A 20,157-nucleotide genomic window follows, 5' to 3' on the forward strand; every position below is an offset into this window, starting at 1 on the left:
CCCTCTGAGGCTTGAAAGCGTTTATTAAGATGACAGTCTGAAGTTTACAGGGGCAGAGGTGAAGAAGAACCAAAAAAATAAGTAAATGCATTTTTATGCTTTTGTGCTCTTTTTTCCCTTCAAGAGTTCCAGGTTGTTTCCATGGAAATTCTAACTTCCCTTTGCTTAAACACTTCATACAGAAGAGGTTTCATTTTGGATATCTGGTCCAAGTTGAATTTTATAAGTTCAGTAATGACTTTAGCTAAATCATTTACATTCCAGACTTTGAAATCCCAATCACAAAACAAAATGAGAAAGAAATTAGATAATACATGTTTAAGCACTTTAGAAATTTTAAATACAAAGGACTTTTAGCTTTGATATCATGTATTAATTCTGTCTCAAAATTGCACAGTATCTGCTAATTCTTGACCAACTTCTTCAGAAAGAAAGTCTATAAAGTACCCTTCTTGGAAAGTCTATAAAGTACCCTTCTTGGACTTCTCTGGTGGTCCATTGGTTAATGGACCAATGCAAGAATCCAGCTGCCAAAGCAAGGGACACAGGTTTGATTCCTGGCCCAGGAAGATTCCAAATGCCACAGGATAACAAAGCCCAAGCACCACAACCACTGAAGCCGGCGGACCTCAGAGCCTGTGCTCTGCAATAAGAGAATCCACTGCAATGAGAAGCCCAGGCATTGCAACTAGAGAGTAGCTCAGTCTCTAACTAGAGAAAGCCTGCAGGCAGCAATGAAGACCCAGCACAGCCAAAAATTAAATACAGTACCCTTCTTTCCAGTTACTTGTCTCTTGGGAGATGAATGTCATAGCTTTTTAAAATCCAAGATACTACCTCTAAGCCATTGATATGCTATCAATATACTTTAAGTGAGTTGGAGTGTGTGCATTGTTTTTCCTGTTTCCACTCTCAGAGGTCATTCTGATTACATCATAGGAGGGATTGAGTAGCAATTGTAATTCCTTTTCATTTAATAGCTCAGATAATATGTTCATAAAAGGGCAAATATTTCAAACTGTCTTCCAGAGTGAGCGTGAAACACAAAAACCTCCTTTTGCCAAGTATGTGTGTTTGTGCTCAGTCCCTCAGTCAGGTCCTACTCTTTGTGACCCCAAAGACTGTCCTCCACCAGGCTCCTCTGTCCATGGGATTTTCCAGGCAAGAATACTGGAATGGGTTGCCATTTATGCCTCCAAGGGGAATCTTCCCAACCCAGAAATCGAACCCGTGTCTCCTGAATTGCAGGCAGGTTCTTTACTTGCTGAGCCACCAGGGAAGCCCAGAAATAATGAGGCTTATCTCTTATCTCTCGGAGAAGGCAATGGCACCCCACTCCAGTACTCTTGCCTGGAGGATCCATGGACGGAGGAGCCTAGTAGGCTGCAATCCATGGGGTCGCTAAGAGTTGGACACGACTGAGCGCCTTCACTTTCACTTTTTACTTTCATGCATTGGAGAAGGAAATGGCAACCCACTCCAGTATTCTTGCCTGGAGAATCCCAGGGACAGAGGAGCCTAATGGGCTGCTGTCTGTGGGGTCGCAGAGTCGGACAGGACTGAAGCGACTTAGCATAGCATAGCATAGCATCTCTTATCTCTAAACTAGGTTCACCTGACAGTCGCAACCAGGTATAAACATGTTTAACTTTCTGAAACTCTCTAAGCCGCACCACTTGTGCTCAAGGTGCCTCAGGTGAGGTGAAGAAGATAGAAAAGATTCTTCGGAGCATCTTAACGAGTACGCACTTCCATTCTGCGTTGTCTTGTGTCCATTTTGAAATTTGAGAAAGGAGGGGTGTGAAATGGAAGTAGAAGAAAACAATGAAGAAAAGAAAAAAAGCGTGCCCTAACTGAAAACAAGGTGGAAAGGGATGAGATGGAGTGGGAGTCAGGTGGGCGGATCACGTGTGGTGAGGACCTGCCTGTGGGCGGCTCACATGTGGCGAGGACCTGCCTATAAGCGGGTCACGTGTGGCGAGGACCCTGCCTGTGGGCCTATCACGTGTGGTGAGGACCTAAGTGGGTCACGTGTGGTGAGGACCTGCCTGTGGGCAGATCATGTGTGGTGAGGACCTAAGTGGGTCACGTGTGGCGGGGACCTGCCTATAAGCGGGTCACGTGTGGCGAGGACCTGCCTATGGGCAGCTCGCGTGTGGCGAGGACCTGTCTGTAAGCAGGTCACGTGTGGCAAGGACCTGCCTGGGGGCAGCTCGCGTGTGGCGGGGACCTGTCTGTAAGCGGGTCACGTGTGGCAAGGACCTGCCTGTGGGCGGCTCACATGTGGCGAGGACCTGCCTATAAGTGGGTCACGTGTGGCGTGGACCTGCCTATGGGCAGCTCACGTGTGGCGAGGACCTGCCTGGGGGCAGCTCGCGTGTGGCGGGGACCTGTCTGTAAGCGGGTCTCGTGTGGCAAGGACCTGCCCGTGGGCGGCTCACATGTGGCGAGGACCTGCCTATAAGTGGGTCACGTGTGGCGTGGACCTGCCTGGGGGCAGCTCGCGTGTGGCGGGGACCTGTCTGTAAGCGGGTCACGTGTGGCGAGGACCTGCCTATGGGCAGCTCGCGTGTGACGGGGACCTGTCTGTAAGCGGGTCACGTGTGGCAAGGACCTGCCTGTGGGCGGCTCACATGTGGCGAGGACCTGCCTATAAGTGGGTCACGTGTGGCGTGGACCTGCCTATGGGCAGCTCACGTGTGGCGAGGACCTGCCTGGGGGCAGCTCGCGTGTGGCGGGGACCTGTCTGTAAGCGGGTCACGTGTGGCAAGGACCTGCCTGTGGGCGGCTCACATGTGGCGAGGACCTGCCTATAAGTGGGTCACGTGTGGCGAGGACCTGCCTATAAGTGGGTCACGTGTGGCGTGGACCTGCCTATGGGCAGCTCACGTGTGGCAGGGACCACACGTGACTTACGTGTCTGTAAGCGGGCCATGAGAGCAGGAGCCGCGAGGGGATGGGGCTCTGCGGCAGGAGACTTCGTCTGGGGGTGAGGAGAAGCAGCTTATTTATTTACACTGATCAGCTATCTAGTTTTCTAATTCAATACAGAACAACAGCTGAATTTTTGAACTATGCTCCGAAAAGTTTAGACATTTTTTTTTAAAAAGGTATATTCTTGGTAACTGAGAGTTTAGAAGCAGACACTAGTGCCTGCGGAAGTCCCAGATGGAGCTTCGTCATAGCCCTTGGCCCTCCAAGGATAGGACAGCATCCTTTCATCCCGTGTCACTTTCAATTTTAAGCAAACAAGCTGGGGGGGGGGGGGGGGGCGGTGGCACGGGACTTCCCTGGCGGTCTTAGCTGTTAAGCCACCTCACTTCTATTGCGAAGGGCACCAGTTTGATCCCTGGTGGGGGGTGGTTGGCGGGGACTATAAGATCCGACATGCCAAGGGGCTTTAAAAAAAGAGAGAGAGCGAAAGGTGGGGGAGATTAAAGGAAAATGTACTTACCTTGCTAACCAGTATAGTTTCCTTCAATGCAGGAACAGATTTCGTGTGGTGAAGAAAGGTGAGCTCTGCATGTCTCTATTTGCACATGTTTCTGCCTCAATGCGGGTCACTCCTACTGATGGGTCTTTGGGAGAAGTAACCAAGTTGAAGAAGGGATGCGGCTTGCACCGCTAACCACACGTCGGGTACCAGGTACTTAAATGTGAAGTAAGTAATGGTATCCCCAGTTCTATTCCTGGGTCGGGAAGATCTGCTGGAGAAGGGATAGGCTACCCACCCCAGTATTTTTGGGCTTCCCTTGTGGCTCAGCTGGTAAAGAATCTGCCCACAATGCGGGAGACCTGAGTTCGATGCCTGGGTTGGCAAGATCCCCTGGAGAAGGGAAAGGCAGCCCACTCTAGTATTCTGGCCTGGAGAATTCCATGGACCTGGGGTGGCAAAGAATCGGACACGACTGAGCGACCTTCACTTTCACTTTCCATGGTATCCTCGACTGCCCCGTGAGCAGCCTGCCCCAAGCCACAGCTTCAGCATGGCACAGAACCAGATTTCAAGGTGGGGTGGCCTGAAACCACCTCTTCTGTGCCGGCCACCTCACCACCTGCTTCTGGACTTGTTCTTTCTCATGAACCCTAGGTGCTTCCCCTGGGTTCCTCAGACAGAGCCACTGGTCCTCAATCTCCTGTGACATATGAGCAAGTGACCACTGAATTAGTGGAGGCAAAATTCCTGCACATGGATATGATTGCCTGAAAAGAATGGGAGTAGCAGATTCCAGGGGGCTGAGGAAGCTTTCAGTGTTGCTCTGAACAAGTCCGATTCATTCCCAGTTACAACTAAATCCACTCTTTCGTCCTTTCACTTGACATCTAACTGTAGTTTGTGTACCTGCTAATCAGTGGAGACCAATATTACAAAATCTAATGCCAAATTTTCTGTACTCTGCCTACTTCATCAATCGATAATTTAAAAACACTCCATGTGGGGCTTCCCTGTGGGCTAGTGGCCAAGACTCCTACAGGGTCCCAACCCATTGGATCCCTGGGTTAGATCCCTGGTCAAGGAACTAGATCCCACATGCCACAGCTAAAGATCCTGTCTGCTTGCAGTAACCAAGACCAGGAGCATCCAAATAAATAAATATTAAAACAGAAAACAAAAAAGAAACAAGCACTCTGAGAACAGTCTAGTGGCTACCAGTGGGGAGAAAGGAAGGGGGAGGGACAACATAGGAGTAAGGGATTTAAGAGGTACAAACCACTATGTGTAAAATAAATAAGCTACAAGGATATATTGTACAGCACAGAAAATATAGCCAATATTTTATAACTGTAAATGGAACATGATCTTTAAAAATTGTAAACCACTGTTCTATACCTGAAAATATGAAATATGAAAGTGTTAGTCACTCAGTTGTGTCCTACTCTTTGTGATCCCATGGACATATGTTACATATGATTCACAATTTTTAAAGGTTTTACTATTTATAATTCCCTGGTGACTCAGTGGCTAAGACTCTTCACTCCAAATGCAGGGGCATGGGTTCGATCCCTTGATAAAGAATCTTCCTGCAATACAGGAGACCCAGGTTTGATCCCTGGGTTGGGAAGATCTTCTGGAGAAGGGAATGGCAATCCACTCCAGTATTCTTGCCTGGAGAACCCCATGAACAGAGGAGCTTGGTGGGCTATAGTCCATGGGGTTGCAAGGAGTCAGACACGACTGAGTGACTAACACGACTACTCTATTTATAGTTATCATATATAAAATATTGAATATATTCCCTGTGTTATACAATATATCCTTGTAGCCTATTTTATGCCTAATACTTTGTACCTCTCACTCTCCTTACTCTTTGCTATTTTGCCTCTCCTTTCTTCCATCTCCCCATTGGTAAACACTAGTTTGTTCTCTTAAGTCTGCTTCTTTTTTGTTTTATTCATTAGTTTGTTGTATTTTTCAGAGCCCAGGTGTAAGTGATATCACACAATATTTGTCTTATTTTACTTAGCATGAGGCCCTCCAAGTCCATCCATGTTGCTGCAAATGGCATTATTGCATTCTTTTTTATGACTGAGTAGTATTTCAGTATGTATATATACCACATCTTCTTTGTCCATTTCTCTATTGATGGACACTTAGGTTGCTTCCATATCTTGGCTAATATAAATAACTGCATACATTATCTTAAATCCTCACAGTCTCACTATAGACTTGGCGTTATTATCTTCACTTGTTTTGGAGGCTGATATAATTTCCTTAAAGTCGTAACTGAAGGTGATAGAACTGTGAGTTGAAACCCAGGTCTGAGTCATTGCCAAAGACTAAGTGCCACAGGATTATTTTAGCAGTCTCCTTCTGTGTCACTAGGAATTGTCTCAGAAATTCTAAGGCAAGTTTAACAAACATGCTTTCAATCTATAGACCCTTCAAAACCAAATCTAAGGACCCTGAGGCAAGTTATTTACATGATTAAAATCCTTTAAAATATATAAAGATACATATAAAGATAGCATAGCACAAATGCCTCTGTGCTCATTCTCTGAATTTAATTTCTGTGGTCAACCTTTATGTAGTCACTATACTAAGGGTTACGTAGAAGGTGATGGCACCCCACTCCAGTATTCTTGTCTGGAAAACCCCATGGATGGAGGAGCCTGGTAGGTTGCATTCCATGGGGTCTCGAAGAGTCGGACATGACTGAACGACTTCACTTTCACTTTTCACTTTCATGCATTAGAGAAGGAAATGGCAACCCACTCCAGTGTTCTTGCCTGGAGAATCCCAGGGACGGGGGAGACTGGTGGGCTGCCATCTATGGGGTCGCACAGAGTTGGACACGACTGAAGCAGCTTAACAGCAGCAGCAGTATACTAAGGGTTATAATGACTGTTTAGTCATCTTGACCTCCATCCATTTGTGATTTTGGGGAAAATGTATTATACTGTGATTTATTATTAGAAATGACCATAAAATTGAATGAGTATATGTCAAAGAATGTCAAATAGTTATACACTTGTAATAAATATTGCCAACTTTAATAATAACAACATGGAGTTTAAATGGAGAATATGGATATTAAAGGTATATGGTTCAAGTCATCTGCCATGCATGAGCTAGAGTAGTGAGCTTGACTGTCTCCATGCCAGTTAAGAAAAGACAAAGGAGGAAAGGAGAACTTGATGAAGAAATAGTGCCCAAACCAGGAGCCATAGCAGCTTGGGAATGGCTGAGTGGGAGGTACGTATTTGCAGTTTGAGGACTGAGACTGACCTGTGAAAGAAGTCTCTGTGCTCGCCCCTCAAGCACACATGGGGAATGGCCTTCCATCCAGGGCATACCGGGAATCTTGATAATTCACACTTTCCTAACAGCTGCATTTCTTATCATCTTTGGCATATTTCTCCAGATTGCACAAAGCCTCTTATCTTGCAAACATTCTCTTTCTGGACTCCTGTCTCTTTCAGCTGCTTAGAAGCCACGTCTCTTAAATCTCCCAGCTGTCTTTCTTACCTTTCAGCCCTTGTTTCCTTTATCTGTACTTTTTTTTTTTTTTAATCTTCCCCAGCTGCCACTTTTGGCACAGTAGTTGTCTCGCTGTTCTCTCAGAGTGAGACATTTCAGCACGCTGATGTGGGGAGGGAACATAACCATTATAACAATGCATTTGCAAAATTAGCCCTGAAATCTAGCAAGAAAAAAATTCATCTCAGCATTCCTCCAACCTGGTGCACTGCATGAATCAACTCACGCAATTCTGAAAAGATGAGACATCTAAGAGACTTGCACAGAGAAATGCCAAAGAGAACCACAGGGCACTTAATTGTCCAAAACAAGAGATTTCTCCCCTTAGAAATGCAGAATCTCTGCAGCAACAGCCTCACCAAGTTTATGTAACACCTTCTCAGTGGCATAAAATGTTAACTGGCATCCCAACTGTGTACAGGAAGGTGAATGCCAGAAGCGGGTGACAAATTTCAGTTCATGTTGGAAACTCCTTGGTTTTACTTGCCTATCACCAATACCTATAGCTGATTCGAAGTTTTTGTAATCAATGTGATTGTCACACCTCATGGTAATTCTCTTGAGAGAATATTAGTGGTTCTGTGAGGTTATCAGATTTTCTTACCATGATGGATTCTGAGAGATTGAGAGAAATAATATAATTTTAGTTGGATGGAATTTTTTTTTTAATTACATAATAAGGGCTTGAGGACCTCTGAAAAAGAGGGAAAACTTTTGGGATGCTACACTGCTAGGCAGCTAGGAGTTTCTGGTTTGGCAGCAATCATTCATTTATTCCCACTCAAGAAATGCTCCAGGACTTCCCTTGAGGTCCAGTGGTTTAGACTCCCAAGTTTCCAATGCACAGGTGGCATGTTCAATTCCTGGTCAGAGAACTAAGATCCCACATGCCGCACAGTATGGCCAAACAAATATTAAAAACAAAACAACAACTGAAAAAAAAACCTAAAGAAATACTCCAAAAGTAAAACGTCCTGGGTAATCCCTAGGTTCTCTTTGGAGCTGGCCAATAACCTCAGAAATTTGAACAAATCTGTTAAACTATCTTTGTGTTGCTAGTATGCTAACAAGAGTGTCATTCCAAAAATGATATCAACCAATATTGAAAGTAAATCTCTTGATTGTCCGAAATACATACCCACTATGCTTTGAAGTAAATGGGAACTTTTTATATACTTAATTAAGTCCAGGTTCTTGAGATGAGGGGAAAATCAACAAGCAAGGTCCATTTGAACTGGATTTACTCATTTTGACTGTCATCTCAATCAGATCAATTGCCATATCTGAATATATTCTATAAAAGCCTGCATTGATTATAATATGCCAGAATGAATAGTTGAACACACACACATATCTTCAAGTTACAAAGGGCAAACTCTTTCTGGCTATTGCTAATTAGATAACAGTATGGATCCTGGTAAAAAAAATAGTCTGTGTTAGAAGGATAGAAGCTCATAGCTTGGAACTCGGTGATGATCCAGAGGGGTAGGATGGAAAGAATGGGAGGGAGGTTCAAGAGGGAAGGGTTAGATGTATGCATATGGCCAGTTTACTTTGTTGTACAGAAACTAACACAACATTGTAAAGTGATTGTACTAAACTGAAAACAAATATTTTTTAAAAAGGATAGAAGCTCTATAACTCTAAATGATGAATTGATATCATATTTGAGATCCTGAAGTTCCAAACATTATCAACTCAGTACTTCATAGCTCCAGGGAAGACAGGTCATACAGCCAGTGGATTCTATAAATTATAATATAAACAACTAAAGTCATAATTATTTTTCAGAATCATTCGTATTCTTTTTTGTCTTGACAGTGTTCCACTTTCCTTTTCTGTTACAATGATATCAACACTGAAATCTCATCTTCCTTGGGTATTACTGGGCATTTCCTGTGTATGCATGCATGTGTGCTAAGTCACTTCAGTCATGCCCAACTCGTTGTGACCCCATGGACTGTAACCCTCCAGGCTCCTCTGGCCATGGGATTCTCCAGGCAAGAATACCAGAGTGGGTTACTGTGCCTTCCTCCAGGGGAATCTTTTGGAACCAGGGATCGAAACGCTTCTCTTATATCTCTTGCATTGGCAGGCAGGTTCTTTACTACTACCACTACCTGGAAGCTTCTTCCCTGTGTGTAAGGCATGTTAAATATACTATTAATGCATCTTTCTGGGATTTGGCTTCTATGGAATAGCCAATGTATGACAGCTAACATTCCCTTGACATTATTCATTTTTATGAGATCTTTGAATAAATGACTTTTAAAAATCTCTGATAGAATAAGGTAGGAGTAACTAAAGTGGTGGGAACTGGTTATTAAAACTAAAATATTCACTGTTTTATAGATCAGTTATGTTTCTTATAATTATTTCAGAGGAATTATTTGCAGTGGTAACCATAAAATTGTAATCATTTTTGTGATTTCAGTTATGTTGAGTTAGATAGCTAGTATGTGTTTACAGATTCTAAAGACACAGAGGAGATGTCAGTGTGGACATGAATGCAAGCGTAAAGGCTATAAAAAGACTATGGGAACATGCAAGTGGATTGAAGAATGATGCAAACTGTTCTCTAAGGGTGGGAAAATAAAACTAATGTGCACCATAGTGTGAAGAATCGGAAATCTGAACAAAGAAACACTGAGCTGTTGAACTGTTCCAGTGTCTATTGCAGTGTTACACACCACCCCAAAACCGAGGCGTACAAAATAAAAAACATCCATTTGTTCATTTTTGCTGTCCTGTGGGTCAGAAATTCAGAGGGGGACAGCCCTTCTCTGCTATACAGTGTCTGCCCTAGACCAGCAGTCATGGTTAGAATGGCCAAGGTGTCTGGAATGCACAGTGATCCAAATAGCTGGGCCTTGGAGGATCACTTCCAGGATGAGCTTGAGCATGGCAGTCTCAGGGCTGTCTGACTTCCTGCACAACACTTCAGACTTCACTGACCAAGAAGTTTGGGTGACCTCTCTTGGCCCAGCCTGAGAAGTTACGTAGCACTGCTTATGCTGTGTTCTGTGGATTCCAAGTAAGTCACGAAGACCATGCTGCACTTAGTAGACAGAAGACTTAGACCCTACCTCTTGATGGGAGGAATAAAAAGTATTTGGTGCCATCTTTAAAACTACCATCTTAGGGACTTCCCTGGCAGTCAAATAGTTAAGACTTCACCTTCCAATGCAGGGGGATGTGGGTTTGATCCCCGGTTGGGGAGCTAAGATCCTCCCATGCCTCAGGGCCCCCCCCCCCAAAAAAAAATATATATATATCTCACAATCAATATTATAACAAATTATAACTTTTAAAATAGTCCACATTAAAAAAATTTTTTAAAAACCCTGCCATATTAATAAAGATTTTTTCAGTGTAGATTCACTTACCTTGAATGCCTTTTTCATTCTAATACCTAATCTGTAAGTAATAAGTTCTCTTCCCCTTTCTGTGGCTGTGTTTGCTCATGTTTGAAATGTAGAATTGGTGTGCTGAGTTATGAGTAGTAGAGCCCTGGGATATAGCTGTATAAAAGGTTACTTCTGATATAAACTAGTTTTAATAATAATCAAATGCTTTAATAACCAATACTTTGTCCACCTGATGCAAAGAACTGACTCATTGGAAAAGACCCTGATCCTGGGGAAGATTGAAGGCAGGAGGAAAAGGGGACAACAGAGGAAGAGATGGTTGGATAGCATGACCAACTCAGTGGACGTGAGTTTGAGCAAGCTCTGGAAGTTGGTGACGGACAGGGAAGCTATGAGGTCTCAAAGTGTCGGACACGACTGAGCAACTGAACTGAATAATCAAATAGAAATTCAGGTGTCAGCAGGGTATAGTAGTTATTAGATATAATTTATCACAACTGTTTAGGAGACTGACAGTTTTTCTAAATCTGATAACCAACTAGCCAGATGTTAGATTATGAGTCCAAATTCCTAGAGCTGGGATATGCGCTGGAGGAAGATTAGCCAGGTCCATGGAGCACAGAGTGACCGTGACACTAACAGCAGGAACCAACATCCTGAGGAAGCCAGCAGCCTGTACAATTAGAAGGACACTGAAGGGGGAGGTCAAAGGCTACAAGTTCAATTCCTGCCCCACCAGTAATTGCCATTATGCATCTGGGCAAAGATAGAAGAGTCTATCTTTGTCTTCTGTTTCCTCATCTGTAAAAGATTTCACTAGGGAACCTCAGGATTTCCTTTCTTCCAGTTACAGTGACAGTGATTTTCATGCGGGTCTGTCCTACTGTGCTCCTAACAGGGCAGCTCTTAAAGCATGTATGAAAAGAAGCTAGGAAAAAAAACTAAAAAGCATTTTTTTGGTGACTGTCTTACAGTAGAGCTTCCAGCCCTTTGCATGTTTCAGTGCATTCTTGCCTGTATTAAAATACCTACATGAGGAAAAGAAAGACATGAGAAAGAGCTTGAAGAGAAGGTATTTGACGCCAATAGGCCATAATTAAGACAATGGGTCCCTATGACTCAGGCAGTAAAGAATCTGCCAGCAGTGCAGGAGACCGAGGTTCGATCTCTGGGTGGGAAAGATCCCCTGGAGAAGGAAATGGCAACCCACGCCAATATTCTTGCCTGGAGAGTTCCATGGACAGAGTAGTGTATGGGGTCACAAAGAGTCAGACACAACTGAGCAACTAACACTAAATCAATTTAAAAATTAAAATAAAATGGCAGGTTAAATATATTAAAATTGGAAAAAAAAAAAAAAAAAAGATTTGCGTCTAAAGAGAGCTTCCTGGTCAACCTGAGAGGTACCCGAGAGTGATGTCTCTCCAGAGCAATGAGGACAACGGCCAGGTCCCTTCCCACCCACTCTACACACTCAGCCAGGGAAAAGCTGCTCTTCCTCTAAGAGGTAGCATAAACAACAGCCACCCTCACATTGCCTGGGGTAAGTACACAAGTAGGCTACTGGAGGGGACATCTGGGCCTGCTGAAGTGAAGCTGAAAAGCTGTGTCATATTTGTCTAAGGCAACAGGGGCCTCGCTTAACAGTGAGATCCATCAATAATCCATGGCCCTGTAGAGAAAGAACCCTATTAATAAGATATGTTGCTGTTTGTGGAAGACAGAGCCAACGAGGCCCTCGTTCCAGAGAAACTGAATATGCTCAGAGTGACGCAGCACTCTCTGAACTTTCCAGTGACACCACCAGATAGCTTAGATCAGAAACAATTTTAGAAGATACGTTCAACACACAGCAGTCCTTTCTGCCAGCCTCATTTGTTGGGGTCAAAGGCTGGTCAGAAACACACTTGACCCGTGTGCCATTTATACCTCAATAGAAAGATAAAAGGGAACTTCCCTGTAGCTCATAGGGTAAAGAATCTGCTTGCAATGCAGGAGACCCGGGTTTGATCCCTGGATCACGAAGATCCTCTGGAGAAGGGAACGGTAACCCACTCTAGTATTCTTGCCTGGAGAATCCCATGGACACAGGAGCCTGGCAGGCTACAGTCCATGGACTCCCAAAGAGTCAGACATGACTGAGAGACTAAGCACACAGGTGGGGGTACGGAGAGGGAGAGAAAAAGAAAAGGAAAGGGGGAGGGGACAGGGGAGGAAGGAAAGAAACTTGACCAGAGGTTTTCTTGTTTGTTTGTCTTTAAGAACGGTCAAGGGCACTGAGTTATTTGGGGGCCTTAGGCTTTATATTAGGTCACTGTTTAAGCATAAAAATGTTATCTGCCTGGTTTTAGACCCAATATGGAAGATTGAAAATCAACAGAATTCCCAAATCTATTTTTCATTCCATTTAGAGCTCATCATCTTCTAGATCTATCTAGTTCTTCTTTATGGTAACATTTAATTATTAATTCTTCCTTACTTTTAGCTTCTAATTTAAGAATACATTAATAGATTGCTCACTAGGGAGTTTGCCAGAATCATGGCAAGACAAGGTCATTAGTGTATGATGGCTAGGCACTCAGACTTGGAGGCAGATGGATGTGGGACTGAGACTGGCCTCTACCATGTACCAGCGAGTGACCTTGGGCAAGTTCCATATCCTCTCTAAGTCTCTGTTTCCTCCTCTGTAAGAGGGGGATGATGCTTTCCTCATAAAGTATGATAATGTAAAGCATTAATAAAGGCAAGGAGTAAGCAGTCAATAAAGATTTTATATTTTGTTTTTCTTAATTATTCATCTGACAAATATTAAGTGTTTAATATGTGCTGGATATTGTCTTAGGCATTGGGGACATAGGAGTAGAAAAAAGTACAGCTTTGGTGCTCATGGAACTTACATTCTTGGAGGAGAGGAGACCAAAAATAAACAAATAAGTAAATATAAGAGGTGAAAAAGTAATGATAGAGAATAAAAAAGGAAAAGGAATTGAGGGTGAGAGAGGTAGGAAGGAGGGTAGTCACATCTTATTAGTTTCTCTGATAAGATAACATTTAAACCAGGAATAAGAATATATAAGGAGTAAGCCATGTGGGCATTTGTAGGAAGATCATTTGAGGTACAGGGCATTGCATGTTCAAAGGCCCTGCGGCAGGAGTGTGCTTAATGTGTTCAAGGAAGGGCAAGGAAGACAGTGTAGCTAGAGCAGAGAAGTAAGGGGGAGAAGTGGTGGAAGATGAGGTCAGGGAGATGGAAAGGAGCAGCCAGAACACCATACAACTTTATAGAAGATGGCAACTTAGGATTTTACTGTGGGTAGGGTAGGAAGCCACCCACAGGTAGAATAGTGTTGATGTCACTGACATGCAGAGGGGGTGAGCTAGCATTCAAGAGTTGAGGCGGGAGTGTGGGCAGTCTTCCATGGTCAGAGGAGAGAAGACAAATTGTAAGGGCACAGATACAGATAGGGTAGTGGGTGGGGTGGTGAGGGACAAGTTCACTTGTGACTGGTTCAATTTTTTTCAATGCAGTAAGTAAATAGTAATGTCATTATCTAAGAGCAAGGGCAGTAAATGCATGTTCTGCAAGGTTCTGTGTGTTCTGGCTGCTCCCTGCCACCTCCCTGACCTCATCTCCTGCCACTCCTGCCCATTTCTTTCTCCACTGTAGCTGCACTGTCTTCCTTGAACACACCAGGCACACTCCTGCTTCAGGGCCTTTGCACGTGTAGTTCCCGGTGCCTGGAATGATCCTCTTGCAAGTGCCCACGTGGCTTACCTCTCTTATTCTTGTTCTGTGTTTAAATGGCATCTTATCAGAAAAGCTTCCCAGACTTGCCCGCTTCCTATCTCTCGCTCTCCTTTTCTACCCCCTTTCCTTCTTTATTCCTTGTTATTATCTTTATCACCTATCTGAAAAGTATATTTGCATGGTGATTTATTTTTGGTTTTCATGCCCCCAGAATTTAAGCAGCACAAGTACCAAAATTTTGTGTTTTGAGAAGGGAGGTGAAAAAGTCTAGGAGAACGGGCTTGTGGTGAGACACAGAATAGGATCAACAAGCAGTTGTTCTAGTAAGGTTAATGGCCGTGAATTTAAAGCACTGTATCTTTTTAAAAAATATGCCAATATTTAGAAGTATGGAAAATTCTGAAAGAGATGGGAATACCAGACCACCTGATCTGCCTCTTGAGAAATTTGTATGCAGGTCAGGAAGCAACAGTTAGAACTAGACATGGAACAACAGACTGGTTCCAAATAGGAAAAGAAGTATGTCAAGGCTGTATATTGTCACCTTGCTAATTTAACTTATATGCAGAGTACATCATGAGAAACGCTGGACTGGAAGAAACACAAGCTGGAATCAAGATTGCTGGGAGAAATATCAGTAACGTCAGATATGCAGATGACACCATCCTTATGGCAGAAAATGAAGAGGAACTAAAGAGCCTCTTGATGAAAGTGAAAGTGGAGAGTGAAAAAGTTGGCTTAAAGCTCAACATTCAGAAAATGAAGATCATAGCATCTGGTCCCATCACTTCATGGGAAATAGATGGGGAAACAGTGGAAACAGTGTCACACTTTATTTTTTGGGCTCCAAAATCACTGCAGATGGTGACTGCAGCCATGAAATTAAAAGATGCTTACTCCTTGGAAGGAAAGTTATGACCAACCTAGATAGCATATTCAAAAGCAGAGACATTACTTTGCCAACAAAGGTCCATCTAGTCAAGGCTATGGTTTTCCCTGTGGTCATGTGTGGATGTGAAAGTTGGACTGTGAAGAAGGCTGAGCACCGAAGAATTGATGCTTTTGAGCTGTGGTGTTGGAGAAGACTCTTGAGAGTCCCTTGGACTGCAAGGAGATCCAACCAGTCCATTCTGAAGGAGATCAGGCCTGGGATTTCTTTGGAAGGAATGATGCTAAAGCTGAAACTCCAATACTTTGGCCACCTCATGTGAAGAGTTGACTCATTGGAAAAGACTCTGATGCTGGGAGGGATTGGGGGCAGGAGGAGAAGGGGACGACAGAGGATGAGATGGCTGGATGGCATCACAGATTCGATGGACGTGAGTCTGAGTGAACTCCGGGAGTTGGTGATGGACAGGGAGGCCTGGCGTGCTGGGATTCATGGGGTCGCAAAGAGTCGGCCACGACTGAGCGACTGGACTGAACTGAACTGAAACACTATAACAAGTGTTTAGAAGTATCTAAACACTAAACATTATAACTCCCTTGTTTTCTATCTGAAAAAATATTTGTACAGTTTCATGAACAAACAGAAGTTAAAAAAAAAAAAGTCATGAGATTCCTAATGAAACGTTTCGATTGTCATTCAAATGATGCTGCCAAAAAATATTCCAAGAGTATTCCAAAGTATTCCAAGAACCTGATATCTTAGTTTAGGTCTTTGCTCCCAGGATGCTTTTCCACTCCACTTCATCTACCTCCCATTAGACACTATCTTTCTAGGAGACTCAGAAAAGCCGTCTGGACCAAGGAACAGACTCCGACTCTCACTACAGAAGGCTGAACAATAGAAAGGAACTGCCTTTACTTAGAGCTTTTCAGGTCTGTATGTATAACGTTGAGTGTTTGATTTGCCCCTAAAGGGCAGGGGCTCTATGTTTATAATATGGCTAATTTATACATAAGTGTAGATTTGCAATTGTGTCAACTTTTCCCTGGTGGCTCAGACGGTAAAGAGTCTGCCCGCAATGTGGGGGATTCAAGTTCAATCCTTGGGTCAGGAAGATCCCCTGAAGAAGGAAATGGCAACCCACTCCAATATTCTTGCCTGAAAAATCCTATGGACGGAGGAGCCTGGCGGGCCACAGTCCATAGGGTCACAAAGAGTCAGACACGACTGAATGACTTCACTTTCACTTTCAACTAAACTAAAAGGATAATATGACAGAAATTGTTTCCTCATCACTCGCTGAGAGAGAAATGTGTTTCTCTCTGGAACAAAGGTGAACTACATCAAGATTATGTGCTCTTCTTCCCAGGACCTATCTTGGATTGCCTTGTTGATGAATGGTATGGTTTGGGTGCTGCTGATCCCTGATATTTTAGTAAATTATGGCCTTGAATTTCTTTCAAGGGAAGAAATGGAAAAAAAATGATGGGAAGACTCAGCCCATTGTTGATCAGCCCCCAAAGGTGTGCAGTGTGAATAGATTCCCAAATCTCAGTGGCTTATGATAACAAAGTTGAATCTCAGTCAAGCTACAAGGCCATTGTGTTTGGCTGCCATGCTGTTTCATGTCATCTTCACACCACAACCAAGGATACCCTGGCAGAGACTATCTGGTATGTGGCTGGTGACAGGGGAAAAAGATGAAGCAAAGCACAAATTCCTCAGGAATTCCCTGGTGGTCCAGTGATTAAGACATGGACTTTCAGTGTCATGGGCCCAGGTTTGATCCCCAGTCAGGGAACTAAGATCCCCACAAACCATGAAGTGTGGCCCAAAATAAATTAAAAAGCACAAACTCCTCTTAAACTTTTGAATGAATGTGATACATATCACTTCTCATACTCCATTGGCCAAGCATGATTTCAGAGGGTTGAGAACATAGAATCTTCTCCCAGGAAGAACAAACAGATATTGGTAAACTGTAGTACAATCTACAATAGATGCTTTATTGAATTAAGTAGTACTGGATGGATTGATTAAGACTGGATGAATTGAATAGATTTGGATTGGATCAGACTGATGTAAAGCAGAATATTTGAATTAATGTGTTGGTGTGTAGTGTCAATAATTAAGCCTGAATTGAATATAGCATAAGCCAAAATTGACTTAGATGGGACTTTGAATGCAGAGAACTGTTTACTTAATGATGATGCTTTACTGATGAGAAAAGTAAAGCCTACATAGAAGAGTTGACTGGTCCCACATCACACAGAGTCAGTGAAGAAACCAGATTTTGACTTTTCCTAGTTTGGTTCTTGTTCCGTCATAACTGGAAGCCCCTTGGGAAAAACAACAATACCACCACAGTCCCCACCTATGTATTTACCTGATATTTATTTATAAAATGCACATTTGAGGTAAAATTTGAAATAATAATAAAGAGATAAGCAAAATCTACCCTCCCCACATCGTACCTCAGCTTTACCTCCAGACAAGTAACCACCATTGACACCTGTTTATATATCTTCCAGAAACTTTCTGTCCATGCACAAGCATGCATATGTGATCTATTTATACAAATTATATGATATATGTGTCATTTGCTTTTAAAATTTAACAATATGGACAGCAGAAATGAACACAATATTGTAAAATCAGCTATATTTCAATAAATAGATAATTAATTTAACAATTATCCTGAACATATTTAGTCTCTGTCTCTGTGACTCTAACCCTTGTTTAATGGCTATGTGTTATTCTCCTATGAATACCACTATCTATATAACCAGCTAGCTGTTATACACATTTAAACATTTCATATATTTTCATATTACAAATGATGAAATACATCACCTATATGCTCAGACTTTGCAATTTATGTCTCAAGCCTTGACCTTTCCTCTGGATTATTATACTACTTATCTACTATGTATACTACTTATACTACTTTGTATTGTCACCTTTTTTTTTTTTTTTAGTTTTTTAAAAAGTATGGATCGTGTTTAAAATCTTTGTTGAATTTTTAAATTCACTGGACTTTATTGAATTTTTAAAGTCTTTTAATGAATCCCCATCCAGGGATTGATCCCACATGCTTTGTGGCCAAAAAGTCAAAACATTAAAAAAAAAAGGAAGCAGTACTGTAACAAATCCAATAAAGACTTTAAACATGATCCACATTTAAAAAGAAAAAAAAGTGAAGCTACAAAGTAGATAAGTAGTATAATAATCCAGAGGAAAGGTCAAGCGGGAGTTTAGCTCCCCAACCAGGGATTGAGGGCTTCCCTGGTGGCTCAGCTGGTAAATAATGTATCTGCCTGCAATGCAGCAGACCTGGGTTCAGTCCCTGGGTTGGGACGATCCCCTGGAGAAGGGAATGGCTACCCACTCTAGTATTCTGGCCTGGAGAATTCTGTGGACTATATAGTCCATGAGGTTGCAAAGAGTTGGACACGACTGAGCGACTTTCACTTTTACTTTCAACTAGGGATTGAACTCACATGCCCTGCATTGGAAGGTGAAGTCTGAACCACTGGACTGCCAGGGAAGTCCTTGTATCTTCACTTTGAATATATAATAGCTATCAAAACTGAGATGGTCAGAAAAGAGAATTTTTGTGCATCCCAATCAAATTTTTCCTTTCCTAATCTTCTTCGCAGTTAATGACATTTCTGTCCACCTAATAATATAGGCTAAAATATTAACAGTCATTCTTATTTCCTATCTTTCTTCAGTTCTTATATCCAATTTTTTGTTGGCTCCCGCTCCAAATTAAATCATGACTTCAGCCACTTTCCCTGACCTCCATTGCTGTTACTCCAGGCTAAGTTCTCATCACGCTTCACTTAGTTCACTGCAATCGCCTGCTTGCTGGATTCCCTTGACCCTTTTGGTCCATTTATATTCACTGCAAAGTAGCCGGAGTGATCTGTTATTTTTATTATCAAACAGCAATGTATTGGGTTGGCCAAAATGTTCATTTGGATTTTTCCAACCCAAACATTTTGTGCTACATGTCTGTATACATTCTGTCTAGCACACACAAGGCTAGACAGACAACAAGCAAATAAATACTATAATTTCTTATGGTGATAAGAGCAAAGAGAAAATAAAAGACTGTTGGGATAAAGAGTGATTGGGAGAGAGGAAGGTTACTTCGGATGCCCAAGTCAGGAAAAGATATTAAAGATAAGAAAGAGGCAGCCAGGTGGAAGAATCAGCAATATCCTAAGATGGAGAAAGTTGGCTGTGTCTCAGGACCAGAAAGAAAGCCCACTGTAGCAGAAGTGGGCTGCATGACAATGTACACAATGCTACATTTTGGTCAACCCAATATATAAATATGTATATATGGATATCAGTTCAGTTCAGTCGCTCAGTCGTGTCCGACTCTTTGCTACCCCATGAATTGCAGCATGCCAGGCCTCCCTGTCTATCACCAACTCCTGGAGTTCACTCAAAACTCATGTCCATCGAGTCGCTGATGCCATCCAGCCATCTCATATACATGGATATATACATCCATAAAATTTAAGTGAAATGAAACATACAAATTTTAATTCTTCTGTTTTATAAGCTTTAATCCTATCACAATATATCGATAGAACACTAACATAACATCAGAACATTTTCTCACACCTCTTTATAGTCAGTCCATGTCCCCTATCTCCAGCCATAGCGATATAAAAAAATTTGTTCAGATTTTTTCTTCCTTAGATAAATTTAGCTTGTTGTAGAATTTTATATACATAGAATCAATTCTGTTCTTTTGTGTGAATCTTCTTTCACTTAGCATAGTGTTTTTGAGATTTATTCGTGTTGTTAGATATATCAATAGTTTGTTCCTTTTTAGTGCTAGCTAGTACTCTATTGTATACATATACCACAATTTTCTTATCCATTTTTGGGTTAATGAACACTTGGGCTGTTTCCAGTTTAGGGTTATTAGAAATAAAGCTTCTGTGAACATTTCCATACAAATCAGTTTTTGGACATATATTTTCATTTCTATTGGGTAAAGACCTCAGGAGTAGAATTGTTGGGTTATAGGGTAAGATTATGCTAGGTTTTATAAGGAACAGTCAGATCATCTTTCAAAGCTGTTATACTATTTTATACTCCCAGCAACAAAGTATGGGAGTGCCTGCTTTCTCTTTCTGCACTGTGGTTTTAT

General features: G+C 42.3%; 1 pseudogene; it reads left to right on the forward strand.

Moving 5' to 3' along the window:
* Positions 1-1,940: 1,940 nt before the first annotated feature.
* The window catches only part of LOC112578552, a 38,197-nt pseudogene continuing 19,980 nt past the window's right edge, over positions 1,941-20,157 (forward strand).

The sequence above is a fragment of the Bubalus bubalis genome, chromosome 2 (genome assembly GCF_019923935.1).
Source record: "Bubalus bubalis isolate 160015118507 breed Murrah chromosome 2, NDDB_SH_1, whole genome shotgun sequence".
NCBI lineage: Eukaryota > Metazoa > Chordata > Mammalia > Artiodactyla > Bovidae > Bubalus > Bubalus bubalis.